Consider the following 9,260-nt stretch of genomic DNA (forward strand, 5'->3'; position numbering starts at 1 on the left):
GCTCACCCCCTTCCTCCCACTAGGGATTCGAACCGCTGAACTGCCGACCTTTCGATTGACAAGCTCAGCGTCTTAGCCACCGCACTCCCTAAGTGAATAAATAAAGGCATCAGGCAATCAATTTAAGCTTGGGTTGGACCACAACATAGCCTGCATGAAACATCTTCCTTCAAGTTTGTTACCTGGGATCAAAAATGAAGTGGGAGGCACCCAAACTTTCCTTTGTTGTAGAGAATCCTGAATCTGTGAAAGCTTTTCTTAAGAGACCAACATACAGCAAGAAAGGATGTTGCTCTTTATCCCAAGCAGTTCATGACCTTACAAAGTGCTTTAAAAAGACTTTTTTCCCCCTATGCCTTTCAATATACACTTGCAATGTAATTTCAAGGCTTTTTTTAATGTAGTGTTTAGTGGAAATGAAACTTTTTGTTGGAACCTCACAATGAAGGGCAGATCTGTTTGAAGGCAACCAAGCGGTGGCCCTGGCATTTTAGCACCATAATATTACAAGGACATAGGATGAGAAAGATTTGCTATCAACAAGGCAAGGGATCAGCCCCTCACAATGAGATGTGGCCTAGATAATAGCTGCTTGTTTCTGGCATTTACAACAGAAGCAAAGGGTCACAGCAAGTATTAACAAGTTTGGCCATGAAATTGTAATGGCAACCAGCGTGGTTTCTCAACGATATAACTGCGTTTGACAATCCTTCTTCTCCTTCAACCCAGGAGATCTAGGAGCAAGCAGGCCTAATGTGACAATTTGCCACCTTGTAGTACAGCAGAGCACTTCAGAGTTGATATACTGGTGTTTTGGGGTTTTTTTCAAAGGAAGGAGAAAGCTCCATCACGAAAATGATGAAACACCCATGCACACCTTTGTGTGTAAGACATGTACGCTTGAAATATATAACTGCCTTGCTTTATAAATCAGTAGGAAGGAAGGAGGTGGCAGGAAAAATAAGATTTCAGAAGTATTGGATATGCTCTTTTTTTTTTTTTACATGATTCCCAAATCCACTGACTAGATGTTCAAAATGATGGTGGGGCTGGGCCAGAAATACTCAAAAGTAAATGTTTCTCAGCACCATGCCAGGGCCAGGGCCAGGTCAGGACTGCATTAGAATTAATTTTGCCTATATAAAATCCACTTCCGTGCAACTTTCTTTGTTTCAACAGCCTGGTTTTATGCCAGCAGCAGACTTTTTCTATTGTTGCTGTTGCCCAATCGGGACTTGGAAATTTTTGGTACTCTACTTCAAGTTAAGAGATCTATTAGCAGAGCCAAATCTACATTCTGTTCACCCTCATTTTAGGCCATCAAATCAACTCTCTGCCCGAGGCAGGAAACACAGGGCTAGAGCATATGAGCTCACAGATTGAGCACCTGGGCAGACATCTGGCTATTGGAGTTCCAGGAAAGCCAAACCGAGCTACAGCCTTCATGACTAATGCACCCATAATCCCAACCATGGTCTCCAACAAAATCCACTTGTGAAATTAATTTCACTGGACAATGCAATGGCTACTGCTTTAAGAAAGAGATTAAATCAGCCTACCTGGCATGCAAACATACATCATCATCATCCCAGCAAATCCTGACTGCAGCAGATGAGATTTATTTATTCATCCATCCATCCATCCATCCATCCATCCATCCATCCATCCATTTATATTTTAGATTTCTAAACTGCCCACTTGTTGTGGACCACCAGCTGCCAGCAGAGCTGGCAGCAGACTTAGACAATGAGGAGGTTGGGGAGGAATTTGGGCCAGTCGTGGAGTCTGGGGAAGGCTCTGATGGATGCTCTGCGTCAGAAGCAGAGATAGAGCCAGGGCCATCCAACATTTCCCAGCTGCCTTTGGAGTCAGAGATAAGTGGGGAAGAAGAACAGCTGGGGCCTGTTCCAGATGTGTATGCGCAGAGCTGTCAGGAGAGGAGAACAACTGAGGACAAGGAGCCGATTCTGGAAGAAAGGCACACATGGACACTGAATGGCCCCTCCCTGGCTGGGGAATAATAGAAGCAAAAGGGGATTGGTGGTTGCAGAAAACAACAGTTCATATTTTTGCAACTGGGAGCTCTCGGCCTGGCAATTATCCAAGGAATTATAAGGTCTGTTACTGCAATTAACCTTTGGAAGGATTATTGCCTGGACTTTTCAGTGTATGAATGCCATGAATTCACAGTAGCTAAATAAAGAGGGGTTTTTCGGGACAAGGAGTCTGTTTCTTGGTTCTGCTAAGGCTGGGTCAGAACACCACTTCCCTCAAAGAGATTAAAGATTATAAACATAGGATAAAACCCAAGTTGGGGATGGGAGCTTTTTTTGGTGTGTAGGTAAATCACAAGATCAAACACATAAAACAAACTGGAACATCCATGTATATAAACACTGAACCTTGGAGTACCAGTTTCAAGAACCGAGAGATGAGGAGCCCTTTTGTTCCATACATCAAGTTTCCAGAGGTATCCAGTTATAAACGTTTGGAAGCAGAAACAAGAATAAAAACCTTGGCTTTTTCCAATGAGGTCGTACCTTAAGAAGGTAGATTAGGGATTGTTTACCTGAACAGTATGCTATTGTCAGAGAAATGAATTTATAGCCTAGGGATAGGAGAATGTAATTCTCCTGTCTGTACAGCCACAACTATGTGGACCTGACTCTGTTTAGTTTTTTCGGTATTAATTCTGGAGCATTAAGAGGAATCATACTGGATAAAACCAGCCACATAATCTCACATATGAAGCAAGAAATGAGCTTGAAAGGAGTCAAAACCAGAACATGTAGTGGCAAGATAGCTGTAATACCTGGCAACTAGCATTCAGAATAGATATCTGGTGCTTGTGGTTAGCATATCTGCCTCCAGATATTTTGGGCCTATATGTTTCAGAATAGTTCAAGTCAGGCTGGCTAGAAGTGGTAGGAGTTGTACTTTTAGCAAATCAGGAGGCCTCAAAATTGGGAAATCTATATAATTTTAATAAATAAGGGACTTGAAAATGCATCCTATTTGTAGATCAGTACACTGCATGTACCTCTTAGTTGGTGGAATTCCAAAAACAATACGTTGATTTGCAAAGTACTAATTTGAGTTTGTACTAATAGTCTGGGCATGTTTGAGGTGAAAAAAATGTTGGTTGTGTTTATGAGATATAATCAAAATATGTCAAAACTAACTGGTACCATACTGTCATTACTGCTAGCAGAGTAGCATAAATATAATTAAAGCTAACCTCTTAGGTGAAATTTACTAAAAGCATTATGTGAAATATAATAAAAATATTATGTCAAAGCCATAGTTGTACAAAGTTGTACAAAGCCATGGTGGTAGAAATCATAGCTGCAAGTTGGGTAGATGGCCACGGCCACGGCCATGGCAAGGGAAGAGTGCAACTTGAAAGGTAAAAGGATACGTCACATGTTAAGGAACATGAATAAAAAGGAAGGGACAATATATGGTGTATATCTGTGAAACTTAAGGAAGGGGAAGGATGCAATAGATCTGAATAAGGAAGTGGTCCGTGGAATACAGCTGATGAATAAATGCAAGTGAAAGTGTAGGTTAATTATGAATGAAAGAGCTAAAACATATGTCAGAAAGTATGAAATAGTGCTATTTAGGATGTTACAGGTTTCATATCAGAGGTGGGCTTCAGCAGGTTCTGACCAGTTCTGGAGAACTGGTAGTGGAAATTTTAAGTAGTTCGAGAACTGGTAGTAAAAATTCTAACTGGTCCCGCCCCCATCTATTCTCTGCCTCCCAATTTCCAGCTTATTGGGAGGAAATGGGGATTTTGCAGTAACCTTCCCCTGGAGAGGGGTGGGAATGGAGATTTTACAGTATCCTTCCCTTGCCATGCCCACCAAGCCACCCACCAAGCCATGCCACGCCCACAGAACCAGGAGTAAAAATTTTTGAAACCCACCACTGTTTCATATGCAAGTAAAACTTCAGAGTTTGGTGATAATTGCATGTTATGCTCCAATGAATTATGATAACGGAAGGACCAAAAATGAATTTGAAGAAAACTTGTGCATTATTCAGATTGAAAGTAACGAAGGGGGAAACTATTCCATTAGGTGACATGAATGTTTTGGTTGGAACAAGAAAAAAATTACAGAAAAAAGGATGGTGCCATTCAGAGAAGATGATCAGAGGAGATGGTGATCTTGGTAAATGGCTGCTTAGACAAAGGACTAAACATATTTGCTTTTGAATACATAAGCTTGTTTCACTTGCAAGTATTAAACATAACTCTGTTTATATATCCATGGAATGAATATAAATCTTAAAGCATTATTCATTTATGATGAAGGATTGAGAGAAATGCGGGACAGGCATTTTTTTGGGATAGAGATAAAAATAGATTTCGATGAAAGATAGATATGGAAGATAATGCAAGAAGGGAAAGAAATAAGAGTGGAACATAAGATAGCAGGAAGAAAATGTAGCATCCATTATGAAAAAGTATTAGAAGACCAATCAATTTCCCAGTAGATTGAACAGAATATGGATGTAAGGAATGTGGAGTATCCTTTAAAATAAATATGTTACTGAGTACTGCATCATGGAAGCAGGTGGAGTTATGCTAACAGTAGTATGAAGAAGAGTGCTTGGTAAAATTATGACATAAAGGAGATTGTGTTTCGGAAAAAACACTTACAAGAGAGTGATTGCTGCAGAAATGAAGATGAAAGAAATATGCTGTATAATGCATATGCAGAGAATCAGATAGTACAAAGAATATATCCAAAGAAAGCTAGACACAGTTAAGAGTCAGAAGAAATGCAGAATAGTTTTGCTTTAAAAATACAGTCTTTTGAAAATGGACAAAAAATGCTAAACAAAGGGGCCTACAACTGAATGACTGAGATTAAGAATTAATTTGGGAAGAAACTGAAGTGAGAAAATGCTGGAAGGGATATTTGAGAGACGTAAGTGAAAATGGTAATACATTGCAGAATTGAAGTGATATAGATACAATCTATGTTTTAAAAAATGGGGAAAAAGAAATCATAAGTAAGAAAGTGTTGAAAAATGATAAAACTGCAAATGTACATGGTGTAACTGGAGATGTTTCATGCTTTTCTACAGGCTTGTAAAAACTCTGCTCTTCCAGAAAACTGTATGAACTGATATGTGTGGAGTCATCAGTGCCAAAATTCTGTGCCAATTTTTTTTATTATTTTCATCACTCACTTATAGTTCATATCAGATTGTAGTAGTAAATAAATAAATCTCATAAATAAATGGGAAAGGTTGTAAGAGGTAAAGGGGATTAGTTGTTAAGCATGTCTGGGAAGGCATTTAGTAAAATTCTAAATGAAAAGGTGTGAGAAATGTAATTGAGAAAAATTTGTAAATGCGGTATAGCTTTATGCATTGCAGATGGCATATAGATTACTTTTTTTGCTGTTTGATAGGTCATTCAGAATTGTGTGAATGTGTTTTGGGCAGAGAGGTATGAGCCATTCGAGTGCCAGCTTCAGAAATCAATGACAATCAATTACCTAAAGCTGAATCAGCAGAAAAATCAGTAGGAACAGGTGCCGAAGAAGTCAGGTGATGAAGGTCAAACCCTGGTATATAACCCAGGCTCAAGATGTACTGGAATCTGAGCAGCCATCAGCAAGGTCATGCTTCCCTATATTTTCTGGAGCATTGCATGCACTTGCACTGGCCACACTATGCCTTTGTAATTTACTGCAAAACTACTCACCAGTAAACTCCTTGTAAATCAGCCAGGCATATGTGATATAAGTCTGAAACAGAAAAAAAAATGTGAGAATGTTCATGGGTGATTTAGAGAAAGTGGATGATATAATAAATAGGCTTCAATTATAAAGTAAAACAAACATATAATAATATAGAAGAATATATGAAATACTTATTCAATGTTGAGCACGGATTAAGACAAAAATAGTTGATTGCATTTGTGGACAAAATGTATAAATAATGCATGTGATGACATCAAAAGTATGTGAATTGAGGATGTGAAATGTATATAGACTTGTATGCAGATGATGCCACATTGCTAACTACACCAAATAATTTGCAGAAAATTGCTGACAGACAAAATGGCAGGCCTAGGAATGTTTTAGTAACACCGAAGTGAGAAGGGCATGTGAGGAGAAACACAAAAGTTGAATGTTGTGGGAATGAGTTACTGAAGAAGCATGTATAGTATAGGAAAACATGACTAAAAAATAAGGGGTCAAGATAAACAGGTGATGAATGAATGTGGACTAAACACAAAAATAAGTGACCAGTATGAAAGAAGTACATTTGGTAGTCTGGTTATATAGAAAGAATGAATGTGAATCAAGGTAACATGGAAGAATAAATTGAGAAGGGGAAGACCCAAAAAACTGTTATTTGCATAGAGCTGATAAGAGAGAGATGAGAGATGACAGATTTAGAGTACAAAACACACTATGAACCAAGCATTGTATGGATATGGTAAAAACAAAGGTGCTTTGTAAGATAGAGAGAAATGGAGAATTATTTAGCTATCTTTCTTATCTCTCGTTTTTAATTTATTTTGTTTGCAGCTTATTCCTTTTCTGGACTTTGTGTGACACTGCTTGCTTTGAAAGCAAATAGTATTAAAGTTATTTGTATTTTTATGTCCTATCAGGATGACTGAGTATTTTCTCCCAAAGAATTCTGCCTAATGGCCATGATGATCGCACAATGTGCTGTTGGTTCTGTTGCATCCTATGGACATTTATTGGGTATCAAGAAACAAGAATAGCTTTTCTGTTGAGACTCCCATCCTGAGAAACAGCCTCCTCTTTAGAGGATTTCCCCGTCATTAAAGTCAAGATGCATAGGGAAAAATCCTTTTTCATTCACATTTTATTCATCTTGGCATTTTTGACATTTAATGTTATTACAGCAGCTTGTGGCCACCGATCATTTCGTAAGATCTATTATTCCATTCTTTTTATTTATTCAAATTGTACAGCTGCCCATCTCACATACATATACAACTCTGGATGGCTGAGTTTTCGCTGTTATGCTGTCTTTCTTGGATGTTAACATTAAACTCGGCCAGAAGATGTTTTTTCCTAATTACTCCTATGATTACCTTCTCTGAATTTAATTGCCTTTTCAAGTTACTAGGTATTACGACATCTTGTGACAACCAATGTCCCGTTTCCCGGTTTTAACCACGGAGATACCGCAGTGGTGGTTCTTTCTACCTTTCTACCCGACGTTCAGCTTCTTGTATTATTTTCAAAGGCAAAAGGGAGAGCTCGTTGTCACCTCCCCAGCTGCAGTATTCAGCTGAAAAGACCAATCCTCCTGTTCTTGCAGATAATTTATATTTACAACAGGGGATGATCTTACATAAGCTGAGAATACAGCAAAGGGAGAAGATATTTTTCTATCTAACCTTCGGGGGAACGGAGGAATCTTTTTTCTTTCAGATAAATAAGGGCGTTCTTCTGAAGACCTCTTAGGCTTCCATATTACTAGTGTAAACCGGGGGTGGGAGAGTGGGGAATGCTCGGACGTGGCAAACCTCCCTCACAAGAGAGGCCTGTTATGAAACCAGGTGGAGCCAGGCTTGCCTGCACTAGACAGTCTCTCTTCTCTCCACCGCATGCCAAGGGAAGGAGCTTCCCCCCTCCCCCGCGTGACCCAGACGAGCCACGTGGGCACGAAACCCAAGCCTGGCAGCTCCCGGCACTGCTGCTACATTCCTTTCCCCGGGAGCAAGTAGAACCTCGGGGCGGGGCTTCTCCAAGACAAACGCCAATCAGAGACCGAGAAGGAGCCCAGCAAAACAAACTAGCGATCGGGGAGCCGCTTATGGGAAGAGACGACGGAGGCGTGGGAAGATGTTGCGCCTCGCTGGCCTGATGCGAGGTTTGCGCAAAGACCCTCCCCTCCCGGTTTCTGATGGACTTTTAGGGAATGGAGGCAGCTCTTCATTCCCTCCCTCCTCCTTGTTTAGGGCTGGGGGGGAAGCTGTAACTCTTCTGCTGTAAAGGCGCCGTCCTCTTGGCGTCACACGGTTTAAGACTGGGCAGCTTCAAGCCAAACAAAGAAAATGACTGTAAGCTTGCAAGAAGCCACAAGTCTCATCACGTCCTGCCTAGTTCTCCCACATAAACACCAAATCGTGCGAACCTCGAAGTTTCGTCGCAGTTACGTTTAGGGTTTGGGAATGGGAGGGGATTTGGGGGCTCGGGGAGGGGGCAGACTTTTGGGAGTCAAAATGGATCCCGAAGTTAGATTAGTAGAAAGGAGCGAAAGATCGCAGGCAGCGAATATCTCCAGCAGTTAAAACGGGAAGAAAAGATTTGGGGTGTTCCAACACCGAACAGTGCTTGTCTGTATATAAAGGAAAAGGGCAGATCGATGTGAAACGGAGGTTAATAAAAGAGTTTTCAAGCTAATCAGGTTAGAATTTCCCTTTTTCGACCAGTGTTCTTCCCAATTGCCTGCTTTTGGTGCAGCAAGTTCAGAGTTAAAGGCCCACTGAAGCCTTTCGTACATTTTCTCTCCCCTTTCATGCAGGGAGAAGTGAAAAACCTGTGCATCCGCAGCCTCCTTTTTTATTTTGATTTCTGTCCCGACAGGAAGTACAGTTGATTAAAAACTCCTGAACTCAGGAGAGAGGGAGGGAGGGGTGTTCCCCCTCCCCAAATGCACCCCAAATCTGATGCTTCCGAGCAATTAACAAAGATAAAGCAAGGAGGAGAGAAAATAGAAAAGCCCTTTCCCCAGTACAGAAGACGTCTCTTACCCAGAGAGCAACCAGCTGGTCCACTAATCTTTTAGTAACAACAATAACAGCTTTCAAGGCAGCTGAGAAGAGGCGGAGGCCGGTGGAGCTCTAAGTGCTGCCGGGAGTTGTAGTTCTCTTTCCCTGCTCGTAAATTAAAGATGAGCGAAGAGGTAAGATTCAAGTTGCCACGGAGGGCCGAGAGAACGCCTGGAATTGTGGGTTTGGTAGTTCCGGGGCCCAGGGAGACAAGGGGAAATAGTGCCAGTGGGACTCCAAGTTCCAGGGAGCACCTGGATTTCAGGGAGATAGGAAGCAGTTCACGAGGAAGGAAAATAAATTATTGAGAAGGGCTCAAGTTGCCAAGGTGGTAAATCTAAGATTCTGAGAGTTCGTCTCGGAATATTTTCTGAGGTTATTTTCCTAAGTACTATGAGCAATTTCCCCCACAAAATCCTCTGGGATCTGACTAAAACTACTACATAAAAATTCAGAGATGACAACAACAGGGCTATAA

At 40.9% G+C, this 9,260-nt stretch overlaps 1 protein-coding gene across 2 annotated transcripts in view; it reads right to left on the reverse strand.

Annotated features, from left to right (window-relative positions):
- Window positions 1-8,838, reverse strand: part of CALCOCO1 (calcium binding and coiled-coil domain 1) — a 45,414-nt gene extending 36,576 nt beyond the window's left edge. For both annotated transcript variants that reach the window (XM_070937944.1, XM_070937943.1), the window contains exons 1-2: window positions 8,765-8,838; window positions 5,726-5,768 (exon numbers count right to left, since the gene is read on the reverse strand). The gene's annotated coding sequence lies outside the window, so the exon portion shown is untranslated. The remainder of the gene's footprint in view (window positions 1-5,725; window positions 5,769-8,764) is intronic.
- Between the last annotated feature and the right edge of the window lie 422 nt (window positions 8,839-9,260).

Source organism: Pituophis catenifer, unplaced genomic scaffold (genome assembly GCF_029215685.1).
Source record: "Pituophis catenifer annectens isolate HBS135680 unplaced genomic scaffold, rPitCat1.0.hap2 SCAF_2, whole genome shotgun sequence".
Lineage (NCBI taxonomy): Eukaryota > Metazoa > Chordata > Lepidosauria > Squamata > Colubridae > Pituophis > Pituophis catenifer.